Raw genomic sequence first — 18,165 nt, 5'->3', positions numbered from 1 at the left:
CACACATGCATTGACATCAGGAAATGAACTAGTAGAGGAAAAAAAAAAAACATGATGAATTTCAAAATCCTACAGAAGTCTGCTTCCAATAAATATACAACTCTGTTTCCCAGACTTAAAAAAAAAAAAAAAAAAACAAAACAAAACACCACACACCAATAAAAAACCCACAGAGATTAATAGGATAGTGATAGAACAAGCTACGAGAGGCACACCAGCACACAAACCTTACCTTTATCATTCTCCCTTCCATAGGGTGGAAGAGTATTAATAGAAGAGTACTAACAACATTGCAGGGTGATCAGTGTTGAAAGATAATAGCCTCAATCTTCTTTCTTCTAATGTGACAGGATTTCTCCTGTACTAACATATTCAAAACAGCTACTGAATTAATGCTACCTGAACTATTTTTTTATTCCTTATTTAAAAAAAAAAAAAAAAATACTTTAATGATATAATGGAGACAAAGGTGACAGCTGCATTTTGACATTTTCCTTTCAATTGTCCAGGGGCCACACACCTATTCAGAGATGCTGAATGGGAACCGATGAAGGTAAAGTAAAGAGAGATTTTCTTCTTAAAGAACCCCAGCACTTTCACCAGACAAATTGTAAGGAAGTGGCCACTCCCAGCTGCTCAGGGTTGAATGAAGAGTCCCTGGCAGCATTTGTGCACATATAATGGGAAAAAAAGGCAGCACTTGTGGACACAGGACAAGACAGATCTCCTTCTACTCTGCTGCTCCCATTTAGGGTTGTGATGAGGAGAAGCAGCAGGAGTGGTTTGGGAAGTTTAACTAAGAAAAACAACAAAAAATCAACACAAGCAACACAAATAACCAACATTATTGCAAGGTTCTTCAGGCAAGTAGTTTACCACTGGGCTAGTAGCAGAAGCAAAGGAAACATCAGCATTTTTAACTAAATCTCTTTATTTTTCTTTAAATACTTTTGTGGTCTTAAAGCACAGGGAATCTTTCTTGACTGAATCTTCAGATGAATAGAAATTATTTAATTCTTACACAACCCAAATCCTTATTTAGACAATATAAAAATTTATCATAATTTCTTGGAAGGAAACCTTACATTAAATGTCTTCTAATTATTGGTGCAAGGTGAAAGAATGAATCCTCTAGAGTTCTCCAACACAACCAGCACATCAAGGTCAATATGTCATTATCTTCAATTCTTCTGAATCATGGCAATTAGGATTTAGACTAGGGTCTTCATTAGGTCTTCCTTTATGTTACGATTTGATGGGGAGTCAAACGTTATTAAGAGGTATTTCTGCTACACAATTTGTTAAAGCAAGGGGTAGAAGGCACCCAAATTTGGGAAGATGCATTTTATGAGTTTTACATGCAACCAAAAAATGTTTCTGCACTTTAAACAGCACTTTGCAGGTTTCTGTTCAATTAGTTGAAATTAGAGCTTCAGCACAAAACCAAAATACACATAAAGTAAACTCTAAGACCTTAATTTCCACAAGAAGATAATACTTTAGAAGAAATACTCTGAGTAATTCCCTTTAATGAGCAGAACTCAAAGGCTTACAAAAAATACTCAAGAGAGTAATATCACTTTCTAGAAACACCTCAATCAATATATAGATTGTGCAGAGATAAAAATGCAAATTTTTACTCTTTCTGAAAAAGATATTTTTTAAATTACTCAAATAGGAGGATTTTTAGTATAATTTTCAAGATATAAAGCCAAGGCAAAAGGAAACATAGACTTAAACTGAATCAGTGTCTTCCAGAAGAGGGTGTATTTTTTTTTTTTTGTTCTATAAGATGAACTCAATCCTATGTCACGAGGACATAATCAGAGAGTAAATGGTCTGTGATCAGAGATACCGGAGGCATGAAAAGAACGTGTCAAATAGTGACAATAACCAATGTGATGCAAATGAACTACATTTTAACCAAAGCCACCTTGCTACTAATGTCATCATACAATTCCTGTATAGACAAATTAATCATAGAATGGTTTGGGTTGGAAGGGACCTTTAAAGCTCAGCTAGTCCAAGCCCCTGCAATAAGCAGACACATCTTCAACCAGATCAGGTTGCTCAGAGCCCCGTCCAGCCTGGCCTTGAATGTCTCCAGGGACAGGGCATCCACCACCTCTCTGGGCAACCTGGGACAGTGTTTCACCACCCTCATTATAAAAAAAAAAAAAAACCTTTCCTCCTTAAATCTAGTCTTAATATACAATCTTTTAGTTTAATACTATTAACCCTTTCCCTGTTGCAACAGCAGTCAATTTAACTGTAAAACATCAAGAACATTCCTCTGAGGTATAAGAACATTTAATTAGACTTAAAGCCAGAAGATACTGTATCTTCACATAAAGTGTTTGTGGTTTTGAGGTGTTTTTTTTGTTTGTTTGGGTTTTTTTTTTCTGATCTCCTGTATGTTGCAAATCTTATTTCAATCGGTTATTCTGCTGTATGTAACTCCGCTAGTCCTAGCTTGCCAGAGCAGACCTGCCAGCACATCACAGAGGCGTGATGAGGAGTTCTGGGGACTGGAGAACCTCCACAGATTCTGGTAACTTACTCCTGCTGATGCTAAAATCTGGACCTCACTCTCAGACATGTGCCTGTAGCACTAGAGCAGACAATGCTTTAATGCTTGGCTTTCTATCCTCAAAATTCCTCTGCCCTCTGATGGTATTAACTTCCAAGCTTTGATTTGATTAGCAAATTGAGCCCCAAAGTTTTTATTTAGAGGCGTTTCTCCTAACCACTTGTTCATGTGTTCTTTTCAATCATTTCTTCTCCTCTTTCCTAACACTTTTTTTTCAATACAAATACTGAAATGGCACACTGTCCAGGGTAGCCCTGCCAATCTGCACCAATTTGTACATATATACATATATTCACACACAGAGGTATACATATTCCTATACAAGTATATATTTGTATATTCTCATATATATATATAAATATATATAATGACTATACAAATATTACTAGCACTTTCTTTTACAGCACCACCTAGGGGACTCAAACTCAGTTACCAGCCCTTTCAAAGTCGAGGTGTTTCAGACCGATTTACCATCCCACAACTGGGCTCTGCCTTCTCCTATTTTAGAAATCAGCTGCTTCAACTGTATAACTCCTTTGATTTCACTGTCATAGTTGTTTACACAATCTACACATTTTATCAAAACAGTAACTGTCAATGATTTCACCTTTCTTTCTAGATCATTAACAAAAATTATTTTAAGCTCTGAAGAGACGGACAGGTTTCTTTTTGAAGAACTACTTTTGAGATGACAGCCTATGCTTAACCCATTTAGCATATGCTTTATTGATAATGCAGTTAGTGCAGTGAAGTGAAGAGCACATTCCCAACTCCCATTCTTTGCTTCCAGGACTGCTTACGCATTTTGTATTAGGACTCACCAGAAATAACGCATAACCTGTCCTGGAAGCAAGGAAGAGAAGCTGCTCTCTCCCTTCCCAACAAAGGACTGCGACAGTCGTGCTGCTTCTGCTGCCCTCCCTTCAGCACAGGTGAATTTTACCTCCCAGCCAAGGAACTGCTTTCAACATTTCAGGATGTTACACAGCACTGATCTTATGTTTTTCCTCCTCAAGCAGGTGATGTGATCCTCAGGCTCCTCACATAGTTTCCCTTTGCATGACCTTCCTTCCCTTCTTGGCTGCGCAGTCCGGGCTGACGTCCCAGCACCAGCCTCAGAGAGCTCTTTTTAACCCCTTACCAGGCTGCCAGAAATCTCAGAGGTGACTGTGGCCACCTAAAGCTTTGGTAAGACAGGCAGAGGCAAGGGAAGAAATGCTCTCCTTCATTTTACAGAGAAAGACCAACAAATCAGAAAGTGTCCTTATGCTTTTATTTTCCCTCCAGTTCACACTCATTCACTGCAGACAACATTGGTTTTTTTATTCCTCCCTTACCAAACCATGTAGTACTGGTGGGTATACAGCCTTCCACATATTCTTTCACTTTTCCTTGTACAGTGGTGGAAATATTAGAGTATCAAGACATTTTTGGCCTCTGTCACTTAACAAGCAAGTTATAAGTTTCATTAGAGATTCCTGAGTTCTGTCTGAGCTGCACTTCAGTGCTCATTTCTTCTATTGCATACAGTCTTTCCCTAGAGAGTGAAATTAGCAGCATAAAGCAGAATTATTTTAATGTTACTGTTCCTTTGAATATGTGGAGGGAGAGTAGGGGGTCTGCACCCCTCCATGGCTGAAAGCTGAGCCCCTTAACTTGCAGCCTTTCCATTAGAGTGCCTTAAGTACTCTACATAGGCACAGAGCAGACTAACTGAACTACTTGCAGTTGAATTAGCCTCCAGAACGAATTCAAAGGTCAAATAAACAAGAACTACAACAACTTTTGAAAATTTAGCCGTTTTCAGAAAATGGCAGACAAATTTTACTCTGGGTCAGCTTTGATTTCTGAACAAGCCAGGAAACAACACATGCTAACAACTGCCATGATAAAAACCAGTATGGGAGACAGAGCAGCAGCTCTCATAATACGCCACAATTATTCACACAAAGACTGAAATGTCAATCTCAACTAAACAGACCTCATTCATTTCAATTTTTCCTGATTAAGGATGCATATTTCTTCCTCTACAAAATTTCAGATTAAGTTATAAATTTCATTTATTCCAAGAAGTCTTTCAGACCAAGAAACCTGACTAGACATGTATTAGACCATGAACACAATTGCAGGCACTAAGCAAACAAGCAAAACCTGAAAAGATCTTATTTCCCTTCCATCCAATGAATTAAACGTCTCCTAAATGTATCTTTTAAAGATCATCCATAAATCAAAAGAATCAATGCAAAATTACTTCTAAGAGCACTAAATCTCAACACCATTTCAAGCAAATCAAACTAACCTGCTATCTTTTGATAAAAAAGCACCTTTGGAGGTAGTTCTAGATGTTGGCCATAGACTTAGTTGAAGGCTCAGTTTTTAATCAGTATTTTCAAGTTTTCCCATGAATATCTAAAACTGGCATAATGGTCTATTATTCCACATAAAATTAATCCATTAAGATAAAAGAATAAATTTCAAAAAATAAATCTTGAATTATTTTCTGATATATTTTTCCAAAATATTAAAAAGTCTCTCTTTTCTCAAAAGAAGTAGATTCATATTTCTATTAATGGGCATATATATAATTAAGGAAAAGAGCAGTTCTGAAAAGATTACCTTAAGGTGATGTAAACTTTGTTTATGCTTTTACTAGAACAAACCAAAATAATCTACCACAGCCAAGGAGGAATAACAATGGTACTCATGTAAAGTAAAAATATTTTCTAGCAAAATAACTATCAATGTAACTACAGAATAATAGAACAAGAGAGATGTGTACAACTGAGGAATTATTGAGGAATGATCTCAAGCTCTTTTCTAATGTTTCATCTGGTCTTAAGAAGAAAAATAACAGCATATGTAATTTGGACAGAAGTACCTCACTGACTTCAAAATATCTCACCTGTGAATTATTTTAAAACTAGCATTTTTTCAGATATATGAAAGCTTGAATGCTTTCATAGTATTCCATGTTTAACAAATTCATACACTGATGAAGCATAACTATGCAAAACATTGTACAGTAAAAATAAGCTAGGTACTTCACACCATGCAAATAGGTGTAAAATTCTCAGATGTCAGAGACATAACCTTTGGCAGGGCAACAAGAAAACATAGTTTGCATTAGGCAGGTATTTGAGTGAAAGAAAACTGAGCAGTGTACACCCATCTTTATGGAAATCACCATTCATGGGTGTCAGTACTGCACCAAACCCCCAGGACCAAACCAGATGCCCTAACACTCCATCTCGGTTCTTGAACAGATGCTGCAGACCTAAAAGACTTAAGAAGCTGGAGCTTCACTAACAATGGTCATACACCTGGACAGTAAGAGCCATTAGCTTTTTCCTCTTAAGTTTTTTTTATGTAGGTATCAGGAAGAAATTTCAGTCCAACATAATAAATTTAACTGGACCCTGTTTCTATAAAGGTGAGTTCATTAACTCCTATTTGCTCTTATAGTGGTAGAATTCAGCACATTTTCTTTGAGCATGCTTCTGGGAACGGACTGGGCACAACATATGAATCGGTTCCAGCTTCATTCATCTCAGTGAAGCACATGATGATCAAAAGGATGTTCAGCTTCTCACAGCTCTACACTGGCAGCCCAGAAAAGGTTATTCAGTAGTATCCAAAGTGACAAATAGGGATCATTATGAGCTTTGTACGATTGTTTTACGACTCTCCTACCACTGATAAGTATCTCTAGTTGGCTGTTATCTCTGTGGTAAAGCAGCATACCAAACCTGACATGCAATTGCAAGCACCTTATCTTCAGTTAAATGCAAATCAAAAGCAGGAGTTGAGAAGAGGCATACCAGTAGTCAGTGTTTATATTTTGACAGTGGGTAAAAAGCCAACATCCTGCAAAAACTTGAGAAAGGATAAACAGCAGGATAAGTTTAGAACATAATAACACCTAAAGAGAGGTTTGGATGAAACCACAGTTTTTCTAGACTCCAGATGTACAAAGCATCTAGAACAGACCAAAAAGCAGGTGAAGGAAAGATGAGGCAAAACACAGTAGGCAGTTATAATTTTTAGCCAAATGTTTTTCTCACTATTTGGTTCCCAACACAGAAGCCAGAGACTTTGAATGAAAGAGTGAAGTTTTCTAGCTCCCCAGTCTTCTCAGACAAGCATTCACCCCCTCCTGTTAACTCAGGGAAACACTAACAGTGTTTTGCAATCATACTCATATTCAAAAGAAGCAATGAAGCCATAGTGAAGTCTTACAAAAGTAGTTTACAACCCCAAAACTGAACTTCAACTTGAAAGCTGTTTCAGTTTACATTTCAACTGTTTTGTTTCACCCATGAAAGTTTCCACTTGTTGCTTAAAATAGCGAAGACGGAACACTTCTGTTTACTTCCACACAAGAACAAAATTCCCTGAGATATCAAGGCAATGAAGAATATATGTAGATGAGAAAGTGGAACAGCTTCTGTGGTCAAATTATTCAAGTACTTTGTAAATGGAATCAGGTACAGCAGGGAGAGCTTTCTGTTGTCACTTTTTTGCCCTATTGATAGAAAGTAATTATTGATAATGCAGTTTTCATATTCTTGCAAACACATATATAAAAAGACTAAGAAAATTATCTAATAAATGAAACTACTGTACCTATATTAACCTATAAGTATGCATATATGCCCAGACAACTTAGCCTTGACTCATTTCTTCATTTTAAATGTAATTATGTAGGACTTACTGTGAAAAGAGCTCTTTTCCTCCTACTCCCACTTGCTCATCATTGCAAGAAAGCTACCATCTGGTCCTGTGAGAAAAAAAAACCTCTTCATATAACTGCATGTGACAACAAGAAGGGAATTTTGAGCTTCTGAACACATACGACATCTATGTACACATAATTAAAACTGAAGAGAAGAGCAATCACCATTTATGCCAGAATACCGCAATCCTGGAACAAGAAGTAGGGATTGTAGAACTGTACTTACATACATTCATGTATTTAGTCATTACTCCTGAAAGAAGGTGCCAGTAAACAAAGAACTCCCAAAAATATAACCACTACTAAGATTACATATGACAGGTTGCTGTGCGCTTTTTTAATTTTTTATTTTTTTGCTGTGATTTTTGTCAGCAAAGAATTTTCTTTATGTCTTGAAGTGACTCAGCTTTTAAGACTCTCACAGTGTTTCTTATATAAACATACAAGAAGTTCAGAAGTATAAATCTTTGTCTTTTAAATAAAACTATGAAGCCAACAGATTTAATTAACTTTGTGGGACTCAACCTGAGTTACTATTGTTCACTTTTTTTTTTTTCCTGGCAAAACAGATAGCACACTGAATAATCTTCTGTCAAACAAATACGTTATGCTCAACCAACTAGGAAAAGGCATGTAAATACAGACAGGTTTGAAAGAAAAGCCCACGCACAGGGTTCACAGTTGTCACTCAGGCTGAATGGTATCCTCAGAGGCTGCAGGGAATTGAGCCTGTGGGTTCAAGCATACATTTCTGACTTCCCAAGAACCACATTTGAAACTGTAATGTTTTCCTTGGAAGGGCGTTTTCAAAAGGATTTGAATGATGGACAGGAACCAGGTATGCAGAGACTGTCAGTCCCAGCTGTGCTCCTTCCCTTTCTGCAGAAACAGCTCAGCTACCCTGGAGGTAGCTCCAAGATTTCTACATTTTACAGACAAACAGTTTCAGGCAAAGCAGCGGTAACTGCAGCTCCCCTGAAAACCTCAGGACAAAGCATGATGCTTGGAGGGCTGGCTCAAGGACCTGTGTGGTGACAGCAGAGGGCACAACTACAGGCCAGCCATCTCCCAAGTCACTCACATACAACTCTTACCTTCATGAGACACAGGCACTGGATCCTCCCATTGGAGATATACCATGGGATATGAAATGTGGAGAAAGAAAACACCTGACTTGCAATCAGGATAGAAAGAGGGATGCTGCTGAGGGAGGAAGCAGGATGTGACAAAAAGGCTGCAGTTCTTGTTCAGGCAGATGGTAGCTGGTTACACAATGTGTAACCATAACCAGCAGGCAATGCAGATCAGAAGAACTGGACATTTGGAGCAGCCTCCAGGGAAATGACCACAACAATGTTTAAAACTCCTTAGAACAAAGCATGTGATGCTACCTTGTATAGTGAATGAATGATCCATCCTAAGCTAATGATTTCCCCCTTCTCATCCAGTGATGAGTTTTGCAGATGTGGAGGCATTGAGCTAGGCTGACTCTAAGCACCCCTGGTCCAAAGTCTTCTCCTGAGAACACATTTTTTTGCATCTCTCGACCTGTGAAGACATTTCACCCAGTCCTTGTACTAAAGAGCAAATCTCCCCAATCCAAAGAAATTTTGTAACTTTACTTGCCAAGAAAGCAGAACAGCTCTTAAATTATCTTTTCTGTTTCCTTTTCAGTATTGAACCTGACTGCTTTCTACAGTTAAAAGTAATCTCATAGCAGAAACTCTTCCATTTACCCCAAAAGGGGATTAGGACTTCTTGGAAACATTTTTAAAATAAACAGTTTCCTTACCCTGTTTAAACAATGATTGTTTGAGGCATGGAGTCAAAAGGACTCAGAGGAGTTGTACTTGTCATTGTACAATATTCAACATGATCTACAATGTGACCAGGCAGCAAAGACCTATATTAATCATGGGCCAAAGTATAATTAAGGCAAAAATTAATGGACTGTGATGATCTGGCAATTGCTGTCCATGTTCTCACCCTTTCTGCTGGCTTTCCAGACTACTGCGCTTCTGGTGAAGTGGTCTGCAACTGAGACCAAGCTCAGGAATCCCTTTTGCACAGAGCAGACTCAAACACAAAAAAATGGACTCAACTTGTCTGAGCATATGGAGGAATTCTTTCCACCCTGATTACAGCAACAGCTATTGGTCAGAAGAGCACAGGCAAATCTACCTAATTCAAAACTGCCCTGTGACTATGATCAATATGAGCTAGAAAACTGCCTGCTAATGTACTATCCCTGACTGTGAAGGAGAGAATATTTAACTTCTGACCTGTGATTTGAAGTACCATGTCTTTGTATAAAGAAAGTCTTCCAATATTCCTAATTCTGTCTTTCCTCCCCTGTTCAAGAACTCCCAAATGCCATAGTCCACAATCACCCACACCTACTCATTTTTTTCTCTCTTCTCTCCTGTGACATATTTATGGTTCTCATTGCCATTCACATTAACAGTGAAACACCAGCTACGCTGACACATAGCAGTACTTAAATTTGTCATTGAAGGATTTTTCATCACCCCAGCTTGGGGAAATCTTTGACTACTACAGCCTTACAGTTTAGCAAAAAATATACTGTAACCTCAAAAATAACAGACAGCTTAAGGAAACAAGCTTTAACAGGTGGCTGGGAAACTGGAAACCCACTTCCAAACTACTTCCTCTAGCTGAACACCCAGAAAAGCATCATGACTTGACCCAACTCACGGTCAATGTCCCATGTAACTAACTGGCACAGAATAAAGCAAATATTTGTGCGGGAGTGAGTGGGTTTTTTGTTGAAGCAGATTAGCAGCTCCATTTTCAGATGGCAAAAAAATGAAACTGTTTGCATAAATGGTTCATTAGTAACCTGCGGTTTGCAAACTCACAAGCTTATTGAGATACAGCTGTGTTCTACCATAGAATCATTTTGATTGGAAAAGACCTTTAAGATCTTTGAGTCCAACCATTAACATAACTCTGTCAAGTCCACATGATGGAGTCATGTTAAGATTATATAAAAACACTTCCAGGAGACAAATCTTGACATTCCTCCCTCATTGAGAGGTGCCTGTATGAATGCTTACACGGGTTCAAGCCAGTAACACATGCTAGTGAACTATTTCAACATCACTTCCCATAATCTCATGTCTGCCATTGCCTCTTGGCTCCCAGTCCCTCACTCTCAGACAACTTCTAATGTCTCGTGGAAACTGAAAATATCTATCTAGATTTTCAAGGCATAGTGGTAATGCCAAAGTTTTAAAGAAGGGCCACTTCAAATCAATGAATGACAGAAACATAAACTTCCCCAGTTCCTCCCCATTGACTAGACTTATTATAAGCTTTAAACTGTCTTGGGTGGCCAGCCTGTCTCTGCGGTCAGATAAGTGTCCTCGTCTCCTTTCTCTGACTTTTAACTAAACAGAGAGGATTAGTAGGAACAGCAAGGGGGAAGTCCCATAGCACTAACTCAGTGAAAATTAGACAGTATTGTGTCCATCTGTTACTGTAGCTAGTTGACTAATTTTTACAGGCTTTGAAGAAGAGTAAATAAATTCCACAATCCAGAGTTATTTCTCTGAGGTTTCTGTACTGAACTTATTACGAAATAGAGTTGCTTTGTAGCGTATGAAATTTTGCACATTTAAGCTCAACTCTCATTACAAAAATTTCAAGGAAGTCATGAAATATGGTATTGGCAGTCAAAACTTCTAAATATCAACCTGAGAATTCACAACTCAATACTTGCCCACTTGCTTTTCCAATATGGGAATTGCAACACTCAGCTGACATTTGCAGTAACTTTCATCTCAGAAGTATCAACAGACATTACAAAAGGAATGCAGAAGTGTAGGACACCAAGGGTATGCAAAAGGTAAACAAAGCTACTGGTACACATGCTCTCACATAGTGCCTTTTTATACTATTTATTTTCCCCCAAGGGGTATAAAAAGCTTCAGCTACAGGTATTTAAATTTGTCAGGGCTGGCAGAAACTGAGTGCACACTGTAGGTGTTCTGTGCAAAGCTGAAGATGACTTTAGCGGAGCTACAAATTGACACAAGTACTGGCAATGTGGGATGTGGCTAATTTATAACCACCCAGCCACCAGCCCACATTTCTCTGCATTAAGCTCTTTGGGATAAAGTGTTGCAAGTATCACTTTTACAGCTGTTTGCACTCCATATTTGCAATTACAAAAGTAAACCTAGCCTTTCAGTCAAACATACTGTGCACATTCAACTCTATATCTTACAGTGACAGTATGGACTTATGAATAACTTTCATATTTTAATGACTTTTTCTTTGCCTGAATCAGAAATTTCAGTTAACTTTAGATGATCATCAATTAACACAAAATTCAGCCGATTAACAACTACTCTATTTTGCTACATATAGTTGACTGTGCAAAGCTTTAACATACATTTATTTTAAAGCATTCTGCACTACATTACCACTGAAGCCATTTTAACATATTTACATGATATCTCACTGACATCCATAGTAATGGCTCAAGTGGAAAGTAGTAAGGACTTAGCAGCAAGATAAAGATCTTAAATAATGCCATCTAGCAACTAGTCTCACTGAAACACTAAGTTAAAGACATTGAAATCTACTGAACTGATAAAAGTCACTAGATGCTCATTTTTTTTGTTCTATATACTATTCAGCTTTCAGTCAGCATTGTCTCTAGCCAAATTTAGCTGAAAACAAAAAACGCCAAACCAACACAAATCCATAATTAATCCCATTCCTATTACAGCAATACTATATCAAGGACATTTCACTCTTACAAGCTGATTCCAAATACAACTTTCTTACCTTCAGACGCACAATACAATTGGGTTTTAATCTGTAGAACTTCAACTGCATTCCATGTGTGCCATTTCACCCAAGTTTCCTCAATGATTCATGGTTTTTTTATACACTAGAGGTCTATTAACAAGCATAATCAAAACCAAAAATTCCTACCTGAGGCTGTGGATAACAACATCCATTCTTATGATTTTGTGCTTAGTTAGCTATTTAGAATGTTTGTTCCAGTTCCACGATTTTGACAACTAAAAGTCTAAATATATATATATGAAACACTGCATCAGAACCAAATTTGTAAATAACATAGAAACAAGAATATTTGGAAAAAATATAGAGCAGAGGGCAGAGAAGGGAGGGGGGAAAAAAAAAAAAAAAAAAAAAAGGGGGGGGAGAACAGGAATTTAATTTAAAAAGGAAATAATAATCCTCAAATGAAGGGTTCTGGCCTGAACTAGAATCAGAGGAAGAATATTGCTTAAGCTTATCTGCACATGAAAATGGCTACACATATTATAGTTTTAATCTCATTTAAATTAATATAATTTAACTGCTGCAAATAGTTCAGGGCTATTTGTTTCAATTTATTTTGCTTAAGTTGATTAGGACAGACCTTGAAGTATGTTTTGCACACGTACACTCCACGCATATTGTTGGCCAATATGAGACTGACTGGCCATGTATTTCTAGAACTCACATTTGTGTTTCATTTTAGCAAGGAGAGTTTATTATCTTTGGGAGAATAAAATGGGAACATTTTTAAACCACTGCTACTGGAAAACTCAGAAAAATGTTATAAAGAAAATATAAAAGTAAAAATGAGAAAGAAACCTATAGTTTTAATTGTCCAAGCTTAAAAAAAGGAAAGAAAAAGAAAATGAAATACAAGCTGAAGTGTCAATCTGTCCAAAACAAAAAAAAAAAAACACCCCACAACCTGTAGTTTAACAGTGATAGGTGTCACCCCACATCTTAAAGTAAGATAGAAATGCAATCAGATGGTGTACACATACAACCATCAGATTTATTAATACTTCTATAGTACTTTCTCTTAATGTTTTCCTTCTTAGGTTTAACCTTCCAAATGAGCTAGCCAAGCATGATGAGTGAAGCTTTGCTGCATCTATTCATTGCTTTTAATCATTAATAATTCAAGACACTAGGCATCAGAGTTTTGGGGGGGTGAAGGGAAGGAGTCAGTACTAAAGTTTTCCAGTATACACGTTCAGGTTCAAGCATAACCTACCACCTTAACAACTAGAAGTCTCAGATTTCTTACAAAAATCTTTCTTTTTAGGATTTCTGTCAAAAAAAGTATGATAAATATCTTGCATTCGCTAAACTGCTGATACTAAGCTGGAACTGGCCATGAGTTCAACGCAAGACTTTCCACGATCCATGCAGAAATTTAATAATCTAACATTGTAGATTCAACCCAATTGCCAATGAATCCACAAAGCCCTGAATTTGTATACATTGAGATCAGAAGCAGCAGCATTACCAATCGAAAAAGTCAGTGAAAGGCCATAAAAATTTATTTTTAATAAAACACCAAACACCACCACAGTTTCAAACACATGGTTAACAAAAAATTCTGAATAACTGAAAGGAATAATCTTGAAATCCATTTTTTTCAGTATGTCCAAAGTTAAGATTCAGAAACACTCTACTTATGACATTGTAATGCTTGATTCCAACTGCAATAGAGAAAGCCAGATCAAAGTCATGCAAGTCATATAACCACAACTGGCTCCAACACAAGCATTCTCAGTATTCAACTGTTCTTGTCATATAAATCAATTCACAGTGCAAATAAATTCTGACCCATCCCATTACATAAGCCATATCAAGGAAATTATTCCACCTTATAAAAACAAAAGGATGAGGTTTTGTTTTGTTTTTAAAGGAACCTTTGTTCTCCATAACAGCTATAAAAACAGTAACTACAATGAGATTTGAGAGAAGCAGAACTGTACAGCTGTTATAAACTGAATGCCTTATTCCTACAAACAAACAAACCAACCAACATATCAAGTGAACTAAGTGGATGAGATCTGACACGGAGAAAGATCCTGGTCGTCCATATGACTCACTGTACCACAGAAAGTTTCAGACTGATACCAGAAGGAGAAGATATGCATGCTAATATTGGCAGGTTGCTAGATATTAGACACTTAGGTAAATCACAAAGTAATCAGAATGTTACAACTTTTTCACAAAAGTTTTCAACTTCAATATTTTCTTGAAAACAACATTTCTGATCATATTTATCTTTCAAACTCCACGTCCTTGCAAATATGACAGCAAGTTAGAAAAGTGCACGTGTGCTATCATTGTGGGAAATAAAATATAATATATGTACTTTTTTGTGTATTATTTTCTTTCAAATTAAGTTCACCAGAGATCATATCTGCTGTTTTAGGCCTCAACATCTTCAGCTATATCCTGGACCTTAATGGATCTCCTGGTTGTTGCGTCAGCCTACAAGAGTCACGTAATCCTCATTCTTCCGTTTCAAGAATTTAGAAGTTTGATTTTGCCATACCCATAATTCAAGAGCTGCTCCTTGCAGTTTACATCAGCATTAGATTTTCTGACAAGTGCCCTGAGAAGCTTCAGCATACAACACTACACAAAGGTTCTGCACTCCCGAGTACTTATTTACTGAGTCACATTTCTGGATGGTAGACTCAAGATGCACCTACTTAAAAGAGTGGCTGAGCGTCATATATTCCTTTTTTTCAACCTAATTCAAGGAAGTGTTTAGTACAAATCTACAAAACTAAATACATGCTTGCTTAGCATTCCTGAAGAGAAAGTCTTTCCAGAATCATGATTTTCATTTTACAACTTAATATTGTTATTTGGGGAGGAGGCAGGGAGCAGTCTAATATACACTAGTAAGAATCATGCTGTCTATTCCACTTCAGTATTATATTCACAGAGGGCAACACATCACACTGAATGTAGAAGTGAATATGACAAACAACATTTCTTTTCCCCAAACTGGATGTAAAGGTAAATAGCTATAAAACTCTCTTCTTTGCAGCTTGTAGAATGTGCTTTTAATGATGGATCACTTACAAGAAACATAGCTCATATAAAATACAACCTTCAGAATCACGGTAACAAAAATTAGATTTGAATGAATAATGAACTTTTACTAGTAAAATAAACATATGGTATGTTTGATAGCTGAGTATGAATCTAAAACTTTGATATCAGCACAAAACCTCATCAGTTCCCAAAGAGTTTGGGCATTAAAGAAAGACAAACACAACAGTTTTGTGTCCTTATTCACAGAAGTTTGTAACTTAGCCTAAGCTTTATCCATGAAATCCAGCTCTAGCTGGAATCATTCAAGCTAATATAATTGTAGAAGAAAATCAGAAATTTCTAGACAGACTGCAGCAGAAAGCGATCACATCTTACACAGGCTTTAAAGACTAACTGAAAGGTTTCTGTATATTGAACTTGCTTTTTTTTTTTTTTAATCTCCTACAATTTTTCAAGGATTAACAAATCTTCTGCTATTTTTATAAACCTTTTTGCAATCTTGCTTGCACATTCTTGCCTCTTTAGCACTCCCTTTGGCAAACAAACACAGTTTTCATTGAGTTGAGTGAGAGTGAAAATTACTGACTCAGTAGTGAACAGTATAAACAACGTCTGCTTCTTCCAAAAAGTGAAGTTGATCTTCACAAGTATCTGTATCTTCCACGTACTTCCTTTCACAAAACTACTCAATTTTTTTAATAGACATGGGAGGAATGGGAGGAAAAGTAATAGTCATATTTTTATTTAGAAATTTTAGTAGGCATTATGCTTTTTTGAGTGAAAACTACATGTATGAATGAAAAGGAAAAATCTGACAATCCAAGGCACATACCCATGACTGTCTGTCAACAGGAAAGTCAAACACTGTCTTCAGTTTTGTTGATATTCTCCTTTATGACACTGCAGTTTAAGACCAAGGAAAAGGCAAACCAATACATCTGCCCACCACGTCATCACTAGCCAGCAGCTACGGAACTGCAGTTTCCAGAAATGGAGCTACAAATTATTCTCATTGCTTTTCTATTTATATTAGCTCCCTTTGCATTGTACAGCATTATTTTTAGCAACTATTTTCTCCAGCACAATCCTTTACCCCTAGAGTTGTGGTGCTGTAAGCTTCTCTTCCATGCTCACTTGAAGGTTAGCCCATTCAACTGTCTGTTTCAATGTAGATCTTCTTTTCAACAGCATTCATTCTAAAGTCATTCTGTGTTAGCTTTTTTAAGGCTGCATCCAAACACTAGAGATCATCTCCTTCTGTCTTCCAGAGAAAAATCTATATTTTCTCTTAAGGGTGAACTCTTCCGTCTCTTTCCACAGGAAATCCAAGACAATGTTATACAAAACAATAACTAGAAAAAAGAATACAAAGAAATTTGAAATAAACAACTCTATCCTGCACCAAGCCTCCTTACTAGATTTAAATCTCCTTGAATTTACTGCAGGGGCTCCAGACCCAAGATGGGACTCTCAGTTTTTTGGTTTCGGCTTTTTTTGTTTGTTTGTTTTCCCAGTCCTCCTTAAGGGACACTTTGTCAAAGTGACTTTGCTCATTCTCCATTTACTGGGAGATGGTTTCTGCAACAGGTATTTTAGAAAGATGTTTATATACAAAAATATTCCAGGGATTATTTGTCTTCCAAGTATCCTGGAAGTAAAACACACTCAGCATTTCTTAACTATCAGGTTTTGTAATGGTGTCTTAGCTTTTATTACAGAATTTTCTTTAAGATTTCCCAGCTAAAAAAGTCAGATGACTATGCCAGTAAAAGGAACAACCAAGAGACACAACTTGAAGAGAGATTTCAAGCTTTGACTGTTTGAAAATGGTAACTTTGATGTTACACAAAGGGCTTCAGAGGGCTCTCCAAGAAGAGGTGTTCTGACAAGAGCAAGCTGCAGACCTCTGGCCTTGTATGCAATTGCATTTTCAATATTTGCCTTCTAGCAATTATTACTTGCAAGGTTAACAGTCTGGTTGGGGGAATCAGAGAAGTCAGGTGCATGGCAGGGGCACTACATATAAGGAAACATACTTTAAAAATATACAGAAGACCCAGCCTTGACATCCAGTGAAGCACCATTATGAAGAAGCCACCCACTGCACGAGGTGATGCAAGAGTCCACACAGCCACTCTTCTTCCCCAGGAACCTGCCACAGGCATGTTCTTCACTCAGTACCTGAAGTCCTGTTGTTCCATTTTTCTGGGTCTTTTATGCTTACCCTTCTTTTCTCTGTCCTGTATATATGCAAAAGTCACAGACCCCTGGGATACTCCCTTCAGACTTCTCTCCTACAAGCATTACTTCTTTCACTATTATCTTCATTTCCTTAATTTACAGTTTCCTTGCTCTCCAGCTGTCCTTATGCTCTCTTCTCACACAGCCTTCTTCCACTGCAACCAACATCCTCAGAAACTTTGCTCCCCGTAAAAATGTATGAGCTTTCACTACCTCAAAAATCTATCACAGACAGTAACAGTAATCATGGACTTGCAGTCCAAGACAGTTCCATTACATTGCACTGTTCCTCAGGTACTGGGCACTTCCACACCCCTTATGCCTCCTGATTTTCATGTGTGTATATATGGATAACTTCCCTTGTTTGCCTGTTATCAAGAGAGAAGGATGCTTCAGCTGGTGAAAAAGTAGAGATAAAGCACTATTTAGTTCTGACTTCATATACTTAAGATTGTTTGATGTCCGGCTAATCCTGAAACCTGCTTAGGGTTTTCCCACACATCCACCGTCAGGGCTGAGGAAGAGCCATCCCTTGAGAGAAGCTGCAGCAATTTTTGGTGAAACATCGTTATCAGAGATAAAAATCTGCAGAGTGTTCCACAAGGTGATGTATTTTTTCTCTGAGGAGACACAATGTGCTGTAATTATTTTGTTAGAAGCAAGTATGCACCTTTGAACAGCAACTAGAGATAATTAATAAAAATGTAATTCCGAAAATGTTCAAGTTCTGTTCTTCCAT

At 37.3% G+C, this 18,165-nt stretch overlaps 1 protein-coding gene across 5 annotated transcripts in view; it reads right to left on the bottom strand.

Annotated features, from left to right (window-relative positions):
- CHRM3 (cholinergic receptor muscarinic 3) overlaps positions 1-18,165 on the bottom strand; it is a 288,862-nt gene that overhangs the window by 264,411 nt on the left and 6,286 nt on the right. The window contains exons 2-3 of one of the 5 annotated variants that reach the window (XM_065055296.1): positions 8,417-16,537; positions 7,302-7,367 (exon numbers count right to left, since the gene is read on the bottom strand). The exons of 3 other annotated variants lie outside the window; for them this stretch is intronic. The gene's annotated coding sequence lies outside the window, so the exon portion shown is untranslated. The remainder of the gene's footprint in view (positions 1-7,301; positions 7,368-8,416; positions 16,538-18,165) is intronic. One more of the 5 variants, XM_065055295.1, reaches the window with a different exon arrangement.

The sequence above is a fragment of the Columba livia genome, chromosome 3, assembly GCF_036013475.1.
Source record: "Columba livia isolate bColLiv1 breed racing homer chromosome 3, bColLiv1.pat.W.v2, whole genome shotgun sequence".
In the NCBI taxonomy this organism is placed as follows: Eukaryota; Metazoa; Chordata; class Aves; order Columbiformes; family Columbidae; genus Columba; species Columba livia.
The sequence above is the reverse complement of the archived record's forward strand: the minus strand, read 5'-3'. Positions and strand labels throughout refer to the sequence as shown.